Here is an 18,855-nt window from a genome sequence, read left to right on the forward strand (position 1 = left end):
TTTTTGCGTTAACGCCTTGAGCAAACTGTAAACAAAACCGCAGTGAGTTTCTCCACACATGCGTACAGTAAGACTTCCATAATGAGAATTGTGTATTAAATATGTACATATATAAAGAATAATTCTAATAATTTCGTGTAAAATTTGATACCTTTGGTTAATTTAAAATCCATATATGAATTTTATTTACCTTTCCGAATTTCCCCGCTTTTGAAATGGAAAACGGAAGTCCATGTGCCAGTTGGTATAATTGGTCTGGCCTATTACCGGCCAAAGAAAATGGTTTCCGAAAAAGGTAAAGTTCATCAAAAACGTGACCGTTTTAAAGTGAGCGCCGCAGCGCATAAATCAACAATATATGTTGAAGAACAAAACAAAAATGAGGGAAAAATCCAAAACAGAAGAGAAATTTCCTACATTTATATACATATACATACATATATACATATCTTTTTTTTTTGGGTTGCGTTTTCTGTTTGATTTGCGGAAGAACGTAAGACAGAGAGATCCAGAGAGCGGGGAGAGGGGCGCAGGCGAGACGAGACCCAGTTTGCAAAGTAAACAAACGGCAAATGAAATGCCGCCGCCGACGTCCGTCGACTGAAACTATTAAAAATGAAATGGGCTGTGCGAGAGCAGCACCGCAACAGAATCCGCTCTCCACCCCCTCTCCCCCTCTCCCACTGACCAGTTGATGGAGGCAAAGGCAAAGGGACAGTGGGCCCCACAGATGAAGCAGCCGCCGTGGGCCTTTTGCATCTATAATGCATATGGGCACGCAGAATGGGGGGAGGGGGGTTGTTTATCTATTTACTCACATGCATACGTGCATACATACATATGTATGTTTGCATATACGCAACAGGAAACTCTGGTGATTTGAAATCACTTTTTTCGAACCCCAAAGGTATGTAATAATACATATTAGTCGCTTTTTCCATTACCTAAATTGACTGCCACCATGTGAACTATGCAGATTTGAAACTTGAGAATTATTAAGCAGAATTTACGAAATTCCCATGAAGCCAACTTTTAGCAAAGTTAGATAAAGCCACGACTTTTTGAAGTTCTCGCCACGAAAGCCTTTAATCTTTTGTGAAAGTTTTTCAACACATTTTAGTTTTTTTATTTTTGAAGTGGTCACATCAACAAAAACTTTTGTTTCAAGTGTACACATTCATATAGTATTTTTTTGTTTTGGGTTCAGTTCAGTGTGTTTTATACATATATAACTTTCATATGTACGTTCATATCACCCCACAGATATGTTCATTTGCATACGCTTTGCACATCGCCAGGTTTTTTGCGAGCATTCCACCCAAACTTGAAGCATTATGATGACCCATATACAGTCGTATATATACAGTACGCAATGGAGAAGTGCGTTTCGTAAGAGTAAATAATTAATATATAAAACGAATTATTTAAACAGCAATCATGCATAGGAACTCCTATTAACCGTTTAAGAACCCAAGCAAATCGGTTTTGTTCTTAGCAACAAATACTTCCCACATCACATTCATGAAACGCACTGTATCGCCGGTATATATTATATGGCGCACACAGATAACTGCACTTGACGCAATAACTTGGCTAAAAGAGCGCAATGAGCCCGGGTGTTTATGAAATATGCAAATGACATCAAATCGCTGGCACTTTCTACCTGCCACACATTCCGCATTTAAACACTTTAAAGACCTTTTGATTGCTCCAAACGATCGATTGTGAAAGGGCTTCACATGGAGCGAGTCCCCCAAGTGCAAGGTTGAAACTCTGGCCATGATTGATGGACGCAATTGGAAGTGGAAGCCCCTTCAAGTGGCGCAAAATGAGTGGGAATTTGTCTGGGAATCCATGTAAATGCCAGGTCATAAGTCAGGCAAGTCCTTGCGAGAGCTTTCTCCTTGAGTGACCGGCAATTACCATTCTGGGGACATCTTTTAATTTGAGCCTCCTTCGCTTCATCCTGCCGTCCACCAGTACTGAAAATCCCATGGAAAGCAACTGCCTCCATCCCAAAATTCTTTTTCCCACTGGGTAAACAACAGATGAATGCTTTGTGTCCGTCGCTTGCCTAATTTGTTTTTCTTTCGAGTTTAATTTGAAACCTGGACAACAACGTCTCAGCCTTGGCTATTCGGTCCTGGCCAACGCAACAGTTTGCTTAGTGCAAAGACCAAAAGCAAATTTTCCTTTCACTTTTCCGACGGAGCAGGAAGTGGGCGTGGCGGGCGGTGTGGAAGGTGGAAAACTGCTGGCGCTGCGTGCTTGGAAAATGTGTTTATTTAGGATAACTTAACTGATTGTTGTTACTGCTCTCGTGCCCATTCTGCTCGCCAACGCGCCAGCTCTTGTTGTTCTTGGCCAGTTGACAATTGGCCCCAGAGAAAAGCGACGAGGGAAATGCGGTGGGGCGGTGTAAAAAAAAGTGGGGGCGGCCAGCAGGACAATGGACACTCGAAGGCGCGCCACGTGCACACAAAGCGCATTGTGGGAAAAGCAGCAGGGCGGAGGAACAAGTTGGGAGCTACATTCTCGGAGTTTCGAGACTATCTGGATACCCGGTACTCGAAGGAAACTATAAACACACAACGACACACGCCATTGTTCTCAAACTTTCAGTGGTGTCCAGAACTCTTGGTTAAAGCAAGGTACATTTTGAATTTGGAAAAATGCTCCAAAATGCTTCAAAACAAAAAACTAAAAGTTCGTTGCCTTTCGGCTCCCGAAATTCAAATACTTTGTTGCATACTTTTAAGCCCCTTTCGAGTGGAATAAAAATTCGAGAACAGTGCAATCTCGAATCGCCTTAACAGATATACTTCGCCGATCTGCGACGATTGTCAGGTACTAAAAAGAAAAAATGACAACGGGGGTAAAATGTATTCGCGACCTTTTGAGCGAAAAACTCACAGCCAGCTGACCCACAATTTCCGCCCGCTTGCGCGCTTTTCCCCCCTTTTACCGCCCCAAACCCCCCCTTGCAACAAACCGCTACACTTTGTTGTTATTGTTGGCGTTCTGTAATAAGCAGTAAATACGCTGAGAGCAGCGCAGTCGACGGCCATAAATCAACGGATGAAGGAAAGGGGGCGTGGCAGCCAGGAAGGTGGTGTGGGCGGGGCGGCCGGGATAAAAGCGTGCAAAAACAGTAGCAAAAAGAAAAAAAGGGCGAGAGCAAAAAAAACAAGCGCGCTAAAAGAAATCACAGTAATTAATTAATATGCCTGGGTGTTTGTGTGCGTTGAGTGGGAGCCTCATAAATTAATTGCCGACGCCTTTTGTCTGGCCACGCCCACCGGTGCAGCGCCCCCTGCCGTCGACAGACAGCACTTAATCAAAAGATTATTTTGCTCTGCTGTTTTGTTGTATTTTATTTTATTTCTTTAATTTTAATTATAATTGTCGACGTACATAAGTCGCTTGGCAATTGTTTCACTTGCTTTCTGAGTTTTTTTTTTTAATTACCGACAAGTATTAATGCGGCAACACGGAGAAAAGTTGCCTGCCTCCAAATGAATCTTTTTAAGATTTTTCAAGAGACAAACGCACTTCCTAGAATTTCGGGTATGCAGTACAATATATATGACGGGCCCAATTTGCTTTTAAAGCTCGGCATTCTATTTAAATTTTCAATATCATTATTTGAACATGTTAAGCCCAGTTCTGAATGACTATGAAGCCAAACTAAATCTGCACCATATATGTACATATGTCCAGCATCGAAAACTGCTTGCCGTGTGCTGTTTCCTGTCGGCAAGCAGTGCATTATGCTGAGCCTAAGTAAATTTAATCTCCATGGCCCGCTGAAGTCCTCCCACGAGATGAATATTTAAGCAAATTATGCCCATTGCCGCACCGCTGGCCAAGGCAAGAGAATAAATCGTGGCCACATATTCGGCCCGGAATCATCTTCTGCTGCCCGGGGCTAATCCCACCCCGATCTGCTGCGAGCACAGGTGCTGCAAGTCACTCGTCTCTGGCAGCACCGTTAAGTTTGAATTATGGCGCACATGTGGCTGCTCCATGGGTTGCTCCTTTTGCTCCAGCCTCCGCCTCCGTCTCCGTCCACCGCCCTGCTCCTCCGCAGACCGGCGTGTCCATGAAAATCTGACACGCATAAATCCTGGCCAGAAAAAAAGGCAGAAGCAGGCTGGAGATGGGGCTGCCGGAGAAGCAACAAGAGCTGGGCAGGAAAAAATGAAGTGGCAACTGCGGCAGGCAGCGGGAAACGGAAGCGGAAACAACGTTAGCGGAAGCGCATGTCTAACAAGTTGCTGAAACTATTCGGGTCGGCCAGCACTGAGCGAAAAGGTAGCCAAATATGAAATAGATATTATACAAAGTAAAGTTGAATAAACAAATGAAGTTCGTAAAAACTGTAGCTGAACTTTGCTCACATATCTACATTAGTTTCCAGTTAATTTTAAAAGGCGAAATGAGTACTTTTAAGTACAGATCAATGTTTTGTGTAAAGACGACATTTTTGGCAGTGTTGTGAAACAAAACGGCGTGGCAAAATAAGAGGCAGACAACGCGCTACCGAGTCCGAGGTCGGTACTGCGCGAATGGCTCCCAAATGTGATTAGTGCACACGGCAAGTGGCCGAAACGAAATGGGGAAAAATGACTAGAACTGGGGAAAGTTGCCAGCCAGCAGGTGCTGCCTCCCATTTCCCATTCCCCTTTCCATTTACCCCCCGCAACCAGCCGTTTTGAAACAAACACATGTAGCAGCATATCCGAACAGATGTACGCCTGAATTTGCCGCCTCTCGCAGCCGCAACAAAGTTGCTAAGACGCCGCACAGTTCAGTTTCAGTTTCAGTTTCAGCTTCAGCTTGGTAAATCCTTTTTATGCCATGTCCTTGTTGCTTCTGTTTTTGTTATTGTTGCGGTTGCTCCCACGCCTCCTGAGCCCCCTCGCCTTGCGCCCCTGGCTCAGTGTTTGTTTGCCTACTTTTAGTGTTTAGCCAACGTCGCATAAAAATAGAACAGCAGCCACTGAAAACAGCACTAGTCCATATGGCACAGTGGGTGGGCGCAGTCGAATACCGGGAAAAACTATTCACAAATAAATATTTTCAAACCGTTCGAAATTGTTTCACGTTCAAAGGTCAAAGCCCAAAACAACAGAAGAATTAATGGCGCCAAAACGCATAAAGCTAGCCAATAAATACACATGTCTCAGCTTGCTTTGAAATATATATATTTACATTTTCCATTTTCTCTCAACCTAATCGTAAGTGTGTGTCGTCAAGCAATGTGAGCTCACATTTCAAATGATTTAATAAACCCCCGGGCACACGCAAAGTGTGGTTACCAAATCCCCGCAAAGCCCACTGTTAATAAACTGTATGGTTTTGGGCCACTGCTTAACTTAGTGCACTCCCCTGCATAATGAACTTTGAACCACTGTGCGCGGGGATCATTGCATTTTGCGGTTGCCACTGTGGTCGCGTTACCGGGAACAGAACAGAGCAGAAAGCTCTCCTGCTGGTTGTCGTCTGCGTAAAGGCTTAAAGTATTACTGTTACAGTAGTTGCCAGTTGCCCTGCCCCTGCCACGCCCTTCGCCCATCTGCCTTCCTGCCACGCCCCCCCGCCAGTCGCTGCGACAGAAACTCAGCTAAGCCAAATGTTGACGACGGCGTTTGCTGCTTTTGGCTTTCGGCTTTGGCTTCGTTTCTACTTTTCTGCCTTTTAGAGAGCAAGTATATGCACTGAAAGAAAAACAAGAATGAGTATCTTGCATTGAAAACTTCAAATCGCTTAGCTAACCAAGGACGAGAAGAAAGATACAATTTTCAGATTCCAAGTTTTTTTTTTACTGCCAACTTATAGAACTTATAGTCTGTATATCTTTTCTCTCAGTGCACCCTTGCTATCGCAATATGAGCAACTTTCTGTTGCTGTTGTAGTCACAACAAATTGCTGTAAGCTGTGAAACTAATCTTGGCAGTTCTTTCAGCCCCCCTCCCCCCACCCCCTTCCAACCACTTTTTTTGCTGTTTATGGGGGAAAAGGGAGAAACTACTTCAGCGGATTACTTTCGGATAGTTTTGTTTCCCCACCGACTCAGTTTATTTTTAGCGGTTCGCGGAGCGGAATTGGATGGCGCAACACTCTCATTAGCCGCGAATAATTTGAGCAACCACCCATTTTGGCCAGCCACCTGGTGGACCTGGTCCTTCTGACCTCACGTGCGGCGCCACTTGGCCAATTTGCGTAGCATACTTACCAGCTGAACGCTAATAAGCGGTCAACTCAACACACAAAAGGCGTTTACCAACGGCATACATATACATATGTACATATACATATATATGTACTCCAAGCATAATGTGCAAATAATTGATTGCCTGTTATGTGGTATTCCCCATTCGAACGAGAGTTTACTTCTTCTCTATTAATGAGGGATAAGACCATCGAATGACTAAGTTAACAAAGCTGTTTAGCGACTTTGGCGAGGAGATCAAGTCAGAGTTTGACCTAAATACAGGTATTTATTTATATTAGGGAAAGGAAAAATAAGTGACGTTTCAATTAGATAGATAAAGCAGACAAAAATAGCAATATGATAGCAAGTAATCAAATTCAAATCAATTTCGGGGGGACACCACTCGAGGATTTGCCCACAAATTGATCCACACCAAACCAATTTCAGCGAGCTGCACATGTATCTATTTTCCGATTTGCAACAAATTGAGCCATTTCCATTCTATTTTTGGCTGCAATCCCTCAAGGATTTCCACTCCATCACGACTGTTCAGCCATTCCCATTGAGAGAGTGCAGCGACTGACTCAATTTGCCTTATCGATATGGCCCCGATTCCCCGAGTGAATCTAATAGAATAAACCAATTGCAAACAACGGATAGAAATGGCCGGCAGAAAGGTGAAAGGTGAACGTTGAACGTTGAACGTTGAACGGTGAAAGGTGAAAACTGAGAGCGGGGTGATCCATTCCCACCCAACAAACTGTTGCCCATGTGATGACAGGCTCAAGTTGTCGTTGTCGTTGTTTTGCTTTTTTCGCTTTTTGCTCTCGTTTGCCTTGGCTGCTTTCACTTTGTGCATTTCCGTCAAGCGGAAATTCGCGTAAATTGCCGGCATGTCCACTGGAAAAGTGGGCGTTGGGTGGAAAAGTGGGCGCTGGGCGGCAAGGTGGGCGGTTCCGAAACGGAACGGAAGTTGATGCAAGTCTAGAAACGAGTGCCAAATGCCGGAAGCCCATGGCATACTTGGGCGCAGGACACAGGACACAGAACACGGAGCCAGGCAGCCAAAATGAAAGGCGGAATGGAACTGTTTGCCGTGGCCGACGACAAATGCAATTTTCCCAGGGACTTGGCACTACGAAAAAAAAAACAAAAATAAGGAAAATGAAGGCGGTTCATTTCGGAAAGCAATGAGATGGCGATGGTGCAATGAACTGCATGTAATCTGCGGGAAACCAACTGGTTGAAAAGCTCCTTGAAAAGGGAAAACCAACAGTAATTGATTGATGAAAAAGGTGTGTGTACATTTTACAAAATAAGTGTATGCTTAGATAACGCATATAAGAAACCTCAAAAACTCAAACCTCTGCCCAAGAAACCAGGAATATTTTCAAGTTAAAGGTTTATGTTCCTTTGTCTTTTATTTAATAGCCCTTTCCGTCTTTGTTTTGGTACTCAGCCCGTAAGCTTCCTTATCCAAGCCCATCCAAATAATCCGTCCAACCCATTTGCCTCGGCCACCATCCCTAACGTTTGGTGTTTGTTTTCCACCTCCTTGGGCCTCGTTGGCAGCCCTCTCATTTACCATCCATCTATCCCTCTAAATCCAACTGTTTGCATCTCATCCCGGGGATTCGGGGTATTGAGAGCCCGTTCTAATCCGGCATCCCTAGGCCCAGCTACTCAATTACTGGACTCATGGCGGTGGATTTGCGGCGGCCATTACTTAACCACCTTGGCGTTATCCCAGGTCCTTGTCCCTTAACCCGCTTTCAAGTGCTTCACCTCGTTAGCCCGCCCCCCCACACGGCCCAAGTTCTCCATTAACCCCATGTTATTATTTTTTTCCCCCCTCTTCGAGTCTGAGGGCAATCCACTCAATTTTTATTCGTTATTTTCATGTTGGCAATGCAATAAAAGGGGCCCATTCATGGGGACTGCTTTCTTGGTCATTGGGATGCCTAGAGGCACCGCCATTCTCGTTGCCATTTTGCGTATTCTGCCTTTGGCGCTTTGTCCCACCATTTTCTTCCCTTCATTCAGGGATCCCTTTTTCCCGATGCCATAACATGATGAAGTGATTGAAGTGCCGGCGACTCACTGGAATGACCATTAGACATGCAAAACGACGACGTGTTGCTATTTATGCTTGTTTATGGCCATTCCCCAACTACCCCGAATTTTGGGCTTAACTGCCGTTTTCATAACGGGCCACATTGCTGGGACATTTTATTATTTGTTTTTTTTTTTTCTTGTTCTTTTTTCCCCCCATTGGATTAACTTTCTATTCACTTGCCGTTTGTTTGTTGATTGCTGCGTGTTAATTGGGCACGCAATGGCGACAAATCGAGTTCACCAACGCCCACCGAACCACCCACTTACTGGGCTACCCACCCACCACTGCCTGCCTACTGCTTACCCTTTTTGGAAGGACCTTGCACCTGACCCCGAGTGTTTATTTTTTGGGGCCAGAGTGTCGGAGATTCATCTCGGTGCGAAATGTATGCCAAGTGGCATCCGCTTGGCATAATGAGCTGCGTCTACAATTGCTATGGCCTTGACATCTGCCTATCGGAGGTTGGGCACACCATGGCACCGCCCAGCCACCCAGCTAACCACCCACTGGACCCCGTGGCACATTTGTTTTTATGCTAGAGCGTCAACGCAGTTTCCATAATTTCAGCATTTGTATAAAATTCGACCAAAACACAGTGGAGCCTCGCCTAGAGGAAAGACTCGTCAGGGTTGCTTACGCTATTCAGTGTGACCTTGCAATTTAAAGAAAATTCAGAAGCACACCGTTTCACTCGTGCATATGTTAAATTAACAGCATTTACAGGGTTAAATGAATCATATTCACATTACTATTACTATTTACGGTTTACTGTAAAATGTCAGAACATATATTTAATCGAAGTCTTTAAGCTTTTTGCAAAAATCCTTAAATGGAGTGTCAATCCACTAGATTTCAATGGCAGCCTCGAGCCGATAACCTTGAGTATATTGTCTGGCTTATACCTGGCCAATAAAATTAAATCCCCCGTTCCGCCGGCTTCACTGTATCGAGGTGGTAAGCGATGCTATCATTAAGGGCTTTACGACAATGCTGGGCAATAAAATTAATTAAAATTCAATAAATTGACGCCCCGAAATGGAAACATTCAAATGGGAGCTGAGGGAGCTGTGATACGGATCCATGGATGGTTTGGGGCCTGTGTTCAAGGGCTGGGAATCGGCTTCCCAGTACGAGCTCACGTTCCACTGGAGGATTCATCGCTGATGTTTAACATGGGGAATTGCTGGGTAGCTGCGGGTGTTGGGTGTTTTTGGGGTGGTTAAAGAGGGTCTCGTTCTGCGGGCGCCTGCTTATGTTAATGCCCAATTACAATTGTTGTTCGCATTTGCTGTTTGCGTTGGAAATTGTATTCTCCGGGTAATAGGAGAAGCGGAATGGGATGGGTAAATATTGCTGAAAGCGAGACAAACATTCGGGGCGAAATTACAGGGGGAATTTATAAGCCGGCGGAGAATGGTGGATGTGGATCGGATGTGTGAAAGGAGGTCACGAGAAAAGATGAAAAGAATAAATATAATAAAATAGACGCAAATACGTTGGGAATGCAACAATTTGGAATCAGGTTTAAATCATTTTGATTACATTTTCAAAAATATGTGGCTACAAAATTGGCAGTTAGCTTAAGCCGAGGATTATTATTTACAATTTAATTCGGGATATATTTTAACATATCGAAAGGAAAATTAACTTTGACATCTTATTTTGTATCCTTCAATTCTGCACTTGCCTTCACAATTTGTTATTTATGAGTTTGCCCATCGACAGGCAGGCGAATAATTTACAGCATCATAAGATTGAAGCCCCCTCGAAAAAAGCACAAATCTCTATAAACAAAACACTTGGAAATGCACAGGTAATAAACAAAAAGAACAACAACACAACTAATACTACAGCAATCAATGGAGAGGGGCAAAAACAAAGCGAGAAATAAAACTATGCCAGACACACATCAGAAATATGTATAATTTGTATGCGATGCGAGAGAAAGACGAGGGAAAATCGAAGCCAGAGACTCGAAGAGCTTAAGCTGAATTGGAAAACTGCACTTGGACCCAAAAAGGACACCTCGCCAAAGTGCGACAAAGGGGCTTACGGCGGGGGGGAAAAGCCATCGAAAGGACTTCGGCGGCAAATTGAATTGTTCGCCATTGAAGAAAATGGCAAGTGATTGGAAAGAAGGCGGCTGAATGGAAAGATGAGGTGTTGCGAAGTGGCCCAGGAACCACATGCATAAAGAAAAATGCACATACACATATGGGGGATGCACAGAGAGAAAAAATACATGATGTTCTTAAAGCATATGCATACTTCAAAGCTCAGAACTGAAGCTAGCATGCCATAAATAAGTAAGTACTTATGTATGTATATTTTCTTATTTCAAAAATATCATTTTTTTTTTCAGTGCTTAGTATGGGAATCCATACAGATGGCAACAGTTGGCCCACAAAAGACTTCACAGTCAAAACAAAACCGAATGCCAAAATGAAGACAGCAACTGACAGCGGAAATTGAATCGCGCTGCTTGCGAGTATCTGTGTGTGTGAGTGAGCTAGTGTGTGTGTACAAGGGTGTTTCTGATTGAGTGGGTGTCACACATTTTCCTTGGATACGGCTTAACTAAACCAGAACTCGTCGTGCTGCCCATCAATTCCAATCAATGAAAAGCGTTCGTTGAACGATTTAACTTCGCTGCGGTGGCTTACTGGATCACCTGATCTGATTTACACAAAAAAATTGGCCAGCGTATAATGAAATCCATTTAGAATGCAACCTCGAATAGTTGGAAGAGTATTATCTTGCTTTAACTTTCCCACTTCCGAACCGCAATATGTAAGCTTATTGAATCCCAACGAAATTTCACTTTAATAGCTTCCCAAATGGCAAACACAGAGGACGCCGGCCAAGTAAAAGTTTGATTCAATAATGCGAGTACCTCGTGAGGAAAACTCTGGACTTTTTCGCCCGTTTGTCCACCGCACACTTTCCTTTTTTTGCACACTTTCCCCCGGATGCCAGGGGAATGAAATATGCTCGCATTCAATTCACTTCATGTCCTAACCATATTTTGACAACTGTTACCGCAAAAACAGAAAACCAACAGAAACAACGAAAAGCTCCTAAAAACAAAAAAAAAAAGAACGTGGTGAATAAACGAGGATCAAAGGGGGTGAAAGGGAAAAACAAAAACCAAACACAAAAAAAAAGACTTAAAAAAGAAGCCACGGCTTGGCCAGCTGTGGCATCCACTTGTGGTTATTTGTTGTCGGAACTTTTGCTTTCTACCCTTCCCCAAAAATTCCACTTCCGTTGGAAAGTTTTATGCTTTCTCTTTTTTATTTTGCTGTTTGGCAATTTTAACCAGCGCTAATGTCTCTGTATGTTCGTGCGCTTTTCACCAAGGCTTTGCGCAGAAGAAGAGCAGTTCGTTTTTTGCCAGCTCTAAACTTCAAGAACAAATTTTGAAAATTTCATTTAAGCAATGCTTTAACCGGCTTTCAAGGAAAAAGAAATGGGTTACTTTTTGGGATTTATAAAATTAAAAACACTGCGTATACGTAATATTCGATAGAACTTAAAACTTAAATCACGTATACGTATAGTTAGCCAACATTTGTTGTTTTCTTGTAACATTTATGTGTTGTTGTTACGTTTTTCATTTCCGAGCAATGTTTGCCCACATCAGATAATATAATACCCACTTTCCATCCAACTGCCTTACAGCCACTTATATATATATATTATATGTGTTCCTCGCTTACATCTGTATAATTAATCATATTTTATGGGCTCAATGTCGATTGTCGCCGACATTGTTGCCATATCATTTTCGTGTGCGTGTGTGTGGGCTTTTTAAGGGGCAAGTTTGGAATGGGCGACACGTACATAATTGTTGTCACTTATTCATTGCACAGAAGATAAAATTAATTAGCATATTTGACACCGAAAGACACCGCCCACTTCGCCGCAATTTTGCCAATGGATTTACCAAATTCCGAATGCTTCTTCTTTGATCTGCTGTCTGCTGCTCTTTTTTTCCACTCAAAGGACCAAAGTTTCGCAATGTTAAGATTTTCGAATTAAAATTCATGAGGAGCCACAGTCAACGACTTTCAAATTTCATTTCATTCATTTCCCAGACTGCCATGCGACCGAAAAATAAAAATAAAAAACCTTTAGGCTGCAGACAGTCTTTAAAAATTATGTTTATGATAATTATTATTGCATATATATGCACGAGTGAATATATATATATATTTAAGTTCTGCTTTGTCCCACCAACTTTTGCTGACATATTTTCACAAGTATTTAGAGCGAAGTTGTCCAAACCTCGGCCTCTCTCTAAACTGTAAAATTCATAGCCATTTTAGGCGGGCAATAAACAGGAAAAAACTAAATGGGAAACAAATGAATTATTTCTTTTCAAATAAATAATCTAATAATTTCTCAAAATGTAAAAATGTTGATAGTTATATTTAGTAAAAACTAGTTTGTGATTTGATTTATTATATAATTATATGCTGGCCAAGAGCACTTGCTTTTTTTGCAGTGTAGCGAAGCTGTTGCTGCTGAGGCTGGCAAACTTTTTGGGGCTGAGTGCTCACACAAAAACAAACACAGGCACAGGTGAGTGGGTGGGGTGGTGTGCGGAGGCTGGGCTGTTTTGGGTGCTTAGAAGGAGCGGCGTTTGTAGCTGGGTGAATGGGAGTTTTGGGCGCTTTGTTGCCCTCCAGGCAAAGGGCAATTTTCAGTTTGAATATTTTAGCTGCTAATTAAAATGTATTCGCGGTTAGCGCAAAACGCGCGCCTCCGCAGCTCCTTTTTAGTCCTTCCCACTTTTTGCCACCACCCCTAACATTTTCCCGCCCACTCTGCGCCGCCCCTTTTGACAAGGAAAATGGGAGAAAAGTTCGCTCGGAGATGAAGCCGCAAATAAACAGAAAACGTAATTGCATGTTGTAATTTCATGGGGAGGAGAGGAGAGAGAGAGAACACATCACGGAAAATGCAATGACAAAAGTCCAGCTGCATGTTGCAACTCGATGCCGGAAATGCTGCTGCCATATTGAATTTACCCCAGACAAGTTGCTGTTGTTGTGCGGAAATGGAGTTGAACCGAAATGGCAGGTGGATGCGCACATACATGCCTACATTCGTTCATCGGAATGTACATGTGTCTGGCCTGAAGTCCTGCGATTGCAACCAGGTCGAAGGTTAAGTGCCGGTACGTGGGCGTTGTAGGCGTTATAGACGTTGTGGGCGTGGCATGTGGCAGAGGTGCATACCAATGCTGCACTTGCGAGTATCTAGAGTTGCAATCCCAAACAGCTGCAGGTGATTTGGGCGTATTCAATCCCAATTCAGCATCGAATTTCGAACAAGAAATAGCTACCCAACTACGGTTAAGACTAATTAATAATCGGAATTCGAGGTTGAATACAACCAAATATTAAACAGAGAAATTAATAACATTTCAGAGCAAATAACACGAAGAGAACACAGGACAAAGTTGGCTGATCATTGCTGGAAATTATTAAACATTTCTCATTAAAGGACCTTTTTTTGTGCATTTTCGGTTCAATAAATACTTGCAAATAATTAATTTTGTCCTGGGAAATAAATTACATTTAATGTACCTTTCCCTTTACCAACTTTTTATTTAGACTTTCATGTCAACGATGTCCTCTTCAAAAGGACTCGGCCGGAGTGCCTGTAAAACGAATATTCCGTAAGTCCAGACCCAGGAATTTCAACTGCATCCACGTGGCACAAAAGCTGATCTCGGGGACAACCTGGGCTAAATGACAGGTAAGAGGTGGCCCAGAAAGGAGAAAACACAGGTAACGGATGAACAAACGGCAAGTCTGGCCAACTTCTGGCCATATCTGGTAATGAGTGAGCAACTGCCATCCGCTCCCTTTTTGCTCTTGCAACTCTGGTGACCTCTCACCTTCAAACTCCGGAGCTCGGGAGCTCGGAAACTCTGGAACTCCGGACGGAGAAGCTCATCAAATGCGGCTATGTGGCAGCCTCCTCCGACCTGCCACGCCCCCCTGTAGCCCGAACCGCCCTTCTCTTTCTCATTAACCACTGACCGTTCGACTGAAGCTCATGAAAGTTTCTCTGCCCTTGCATTTTCACACAGGAAAAAAGTAAGTAATAATTCTTCTTTAATATTAAAGAAGGATCTCTGAAGTTAAAAGATTCAACAGAACTAAGAATCTAAAAAATATAAGGAAACAAGAAACTCTATTTTTAAAATTATAATAATGGACAGAAACCCCATGTATTTTTTCACTTTGTCAACGAATACGGAAAAAGTTAAAGCCGTAGACCTTTTCTATATTATCAAAGAGTGTATTGGATCGGTTTGAAAGTTGATTTTTTGTAACGTGTTGTTGTTTTTTTTTTTTTTTTGGTTTTTCTTGCAGTTCACCTGTCAGGTAGCATAATGTGCACAATGTACATGGGTATTTTGCAATGTGTCTCTCTCTTTCTCCCCCACTCTGTCTCTCTCTCCCTCTCCCTCTCTCTCTCCCTCTCTCTCTCTCTCTTTCGGTTATGCTACTTCTCTTTCTGGCTGTGCTCCATCGAGTATTCAACTCGCATCGCTTGCAAAGTGACATGGCATATTTCAAGGTAAACATTCTGAATTTTGCATATCAAACGCGGGGCAAAGCAAACAGCAAACAGCACAAAAGAAGAGTGGCAAGAAGAAGAGCACTCCAACACACACACACAAACACACGCACACTAATGCAGCAGTAGTAGTAGTACTACGTACAACCTATGCACACACACCGGCACACTCAGTTGGGTTTTCCGCGAATTGCTTTGCAGTTAAATGAGCTGAGTGCTCCCCCGTAAGCCATGTGCAACGCGGAATGGTCTTTCTATGCACCACCCACCGTCCACTCGCCCTCCAACCGACCCCCCCCCCCCCTATCCCCCTGCCACACCCCTAAATGGCCACCGCTAGATGTAATTGTATAATTAATGAACGCTGCCCGCCGTCGATGGACGCTTAATGCAAATACTCGGGTGAGTGCGGTGCGGATAGTTTCCAAAAACGAAAATTTCTAAAACCGCTCACAACCGGTTAAATCTGCTGCCATCCCATCCATTGGCAATGCCCATACCCAAATCCCCAATCCCTTTTTACGAGGGTCGCTAAAGCAATAGCATACCGCAAATGGGATAATATTTATCCTTTTTGCGGTAAGAGAATTCAAGAGACTTATATTCTGACTTTTGAGTTTGAAATCTATCCTGAGTATTCCAATTTTATTTTAGTTCTTGACTACGATTTAAGCCCAATAAATAAGGTCAGGTTGAAACAATATTAACCACGTTTGATACGAATGTCGATATTAAATTACAAAGAAGTTGAGCCCAATTGACACATGTGATTATTTTATCTGCATCTCGTTAAATAGAATTCCCAAATAATTACTTAGCTCGAATGGCGAAGAGAAAAGCATATTTAAAATGATTTTCAATATTTGCCTGATATCAATTAAAACTTAATTTCGATTCATCGGGCTGTGCGAAATGCAGTAATTAATTGTGCAACCCGCTGGTCACAAATTCCATCTCAATTTGACCGTGTCCAGTGTGTTTGCCTCTCTTTCTAGTCTTCGCTAGCCTTCTCTTTCTCTTTCTCTCGCTCTCTCTCTCCCTCTCTATCTCACGTTATATATGAACTGCTCTTTCTCTGTCTGTCTCTGTTTACAATTGCCGCCCGCTAATTTATTTGAAAAGCCATTTGTTACCTTTGGCTTGCCTCTGTTTACATGTCCGTCGGGCTGTCCGCCTGTCCGTCCGGATTTTCAGTCCGTCCGGATTTGTTATATACCCACATATGTATGTCCATGTGCGCGTGTGTGCCCATACATATAGGTTTGCTTTTTAGATATCGCTTGATGTTCGCGCATTACATTTACATTCACAATTACAACTTGCGTTAATTCAATTTACTGAAAGAATAGGAAAAATCCAAGAAAAAACACCCCACATCAACTGGAAAAAAAAACCAAAAACAGTTTGCTAATTGTTTAGATATGTGCATAAAAATATGTGTGTAGACATGTGCCAACCCCCAATGGGCTTTATAATCAATTCATTTAGCAAAATCCGGACAAGTAAATAATGAGAAAATCGGAGAGAATAAATCGAGGGAAAGAGAGAGGGCATTTTATTGATACAGATACAGATCGAACAGCTGCCAATTGCCAAATGCCTCCAGTACTCGATAATCTTATGTACAGCCAAAGATACGCGCACACACACACACACATACACACGCATTCAGCTGGCCCGTTTATTTAGTGAAAAATCGAGGAAAATCGGGGAAAATGTGTTCGCCGCTGTTTGTGTTTTGTTAAGCTTTAGTAAATACTTGAAAATTTAATGCCCTTTGGCCAATAATTAAGGAAAAAACATTTCCAATAACCCCATACACCCAGTGCCTCAGCATCATCCCCATCCCGCCTTCAATCGCAATTTTCCCCCCAAAAGCATTTTCTTTTGATAATTCGCTCAAGAATCTGGCGCATTTCTTAGGATATTAATCATACGCACAGTTGGCAACTTTGATTCGCCATTCAGTCAATGAAAATTTAAAGTACACGCAGAGAAAATGTGTTACCTCGAGAAAGCTCTGTTTCGATTTAATTACAAAATCGCAGGAAATGACGGGGTAAAAAAAAAGAACCAGTTGGAGAATGAGAGAACAAACATCAATGAACAATTAATGTGAGGACAAGTTCCGAAAAAAATTGGGCAAGAAGTGAGTGAGAAATGGGAATGGCAGAAGAATGCAAAATCGAATTGTAAACAGTGTGTTCGATGGCACACAAAGACGAAGGAAAACCATTAAGAAAGCATCGGACAAACAAAAGCCAAAGAAAAATACTAAAGGCCCGATAAAAAGTGGAAAACCCAAGGCTGTGCTTTAAAATATTTCAGCACGGAGTCTCATCTCTGTGATTTATTCCCTTCCTGTTACTATTTTTATCTTTTTTTTAATCTGACGTGTTCGTTGAGGCTCTATTAACTTTAGATTAAACTACTATTTTTGCTCACTCTTCAAAAATAGAAAAAGGCTATATTTAAACTTGCCTATTAACTTCTTAAGTCCAAGAATAAGATTTATTAATATTTGCGAAACAATTAGAGCACATTTCCGCAAAAATGTTACTTTAAATAAAACCACCTGCAACGTTGCGTATACGCGATATTCTTTCAAATTGGTTATTTCACTCACCTTTTATCGCTGCGAAGGCCTTTTTTTACTTGTTGGTGGTTGTTTACCTTGGATTTTCTCCTTTTCCGCTTTGCTTTCCGATAACTTTTCGCTTTGTTTCAATTTCAATTTCGGTTTTGAATTTTCTTTTCGAATTTTCAATTCGTATTCAGCTTGATGTTGTCTTTTATCTGGTGTCTCTGCCAAAGTCACAACAATAACCGAAAAAAAAACAACAAACATTGGTATTCTTAATGGGGTGTGAGGGAGCATGTGTGAGCGTGTGCGATAGAGATCGGCATATATATATATATATCGAACTATATAGAATTTCAAAACAAAAGTTGCGCGCCCAGGAAGTCCGCGATTGTTGATTGTTGTTGCTGTAAAACGCCCGTCGGCGTTCGATGCCAAAATACCTCGGGGTACCGATGGAAAAACACATTCCGAACACAAGAACTCTTTCAAAAAATGTGTAAATGTGAATTTAAATTACATCCGAGCAAAATGTAAAGCAATCATTCACGCTCGTTTATTATTTATTTATTGAGAAGCAATCATAAAAATGAAAATGGAAATATTGGAAAACCGCATTGCAAAGTTGTTATTTATTTACAAGATAATTTTCGGGTTTTTAAAACAATTAAAAAGCACTTTATGGTAATAAAGTAAAATTCATACAACACGTTCAGAAAAAAGATCAGAAAATTTAAAACGGTTGTCGCACAAATACAAAAAAGCAAACACTTTTTATTTATTTATTGAATGTGAGCTTAAAAACAAAAAACGGCGGTTCTTTCCATATGCAAACAGTATTCTGGAAGATTTTCAAAAGATCTCTCGTTGTTTTATCGTCAATCACTTTTTGGTTTTTTTTCTGAGAGTTCTGAACTTTTGGAAACTTAAAAAAAGTTTTAAAAAAATTCGAAATCTGTCTTTGGTTTTCTGTTTGTCACGCACTAATTCAGCTTAATTATTTGGAAATCTGGATGCCAACGGTATTTAGTGTTGATTTTGGTATGGCTGCTCCTCTTGTGTTTTATTTATTGAGTGTGTGTTTCTAGTGGGTGGTGTGTGTATCGTATCGCTGGGACTCCAAGAACTACAACAACGCAGTGTTATCCGCTCGGAGGCTGAACGCCTACTGGATGTTTGGATGTTGCACGCGCCGAAAGCTTCCGCAGAATGTGCCAAAGCACGCAACGCGTCGGCGGCGCAGTCGGCAGAGCAGCAGCGACGTCGCTGGCAGCGACGTGCACGAACACGACCGAACACGAACGGACACGACCGATACACCGGACTGGACTCGGAAGCCCAGGG

The 18,855-nt window shown here is 42.3% G+C and overlaps 1 protein-coding gene across 8 annotated transcripts in view; it reads right to left on the reverse strand.

Annotated features, from left to right (window-relative positions):
- Window positions 1-18,665, reverse strand: part of LOC117146690 (voltage-dependent T-type calcium channel subunit alpha-1G) — a 78,470-nt gene extending 59,805 nt beyond the window's left edge. For 6 of the 8 annotated variants that reach the window (XM_033313066.1, XM_033313068.1, XM_033313064.1 and 3 more), the window contains exons 1-2: window positions 18,533-18,665; window positions 17,557-17,735 (exon numbers count right to left, since the gene is read on the reverse strand). The gene's annotated coding sequence lies outside the window, so the exon portion shown is untranslated. Of the gene's footprint in view, window positions 1-944; window positions 999-17,556; window positions 17,736-18,495 lie in introns of those variants that run through there. The other 2 variants (XM_033313063.1, XM_033313065.1) reach the window with 2 other exon arrangements.
- Between the last annotated feature and the right edge of the window lie 190 nt (window positions 18,666-18,855).

Source organism: Drosophila mauritiana, chromosome X, assembly GCF_004382145.1.
Source record: "Drosophila mauritiana strain mau12 chromosome X, ASM438214v1, whole genome shotgun sequence".
Classification (NCBI taxonomy): Eukaryota; Metazoa; Arthropoda; class Insecta; order Diptera; family Drosophilidae; genus Drosophila; species Drosophila mauritiana.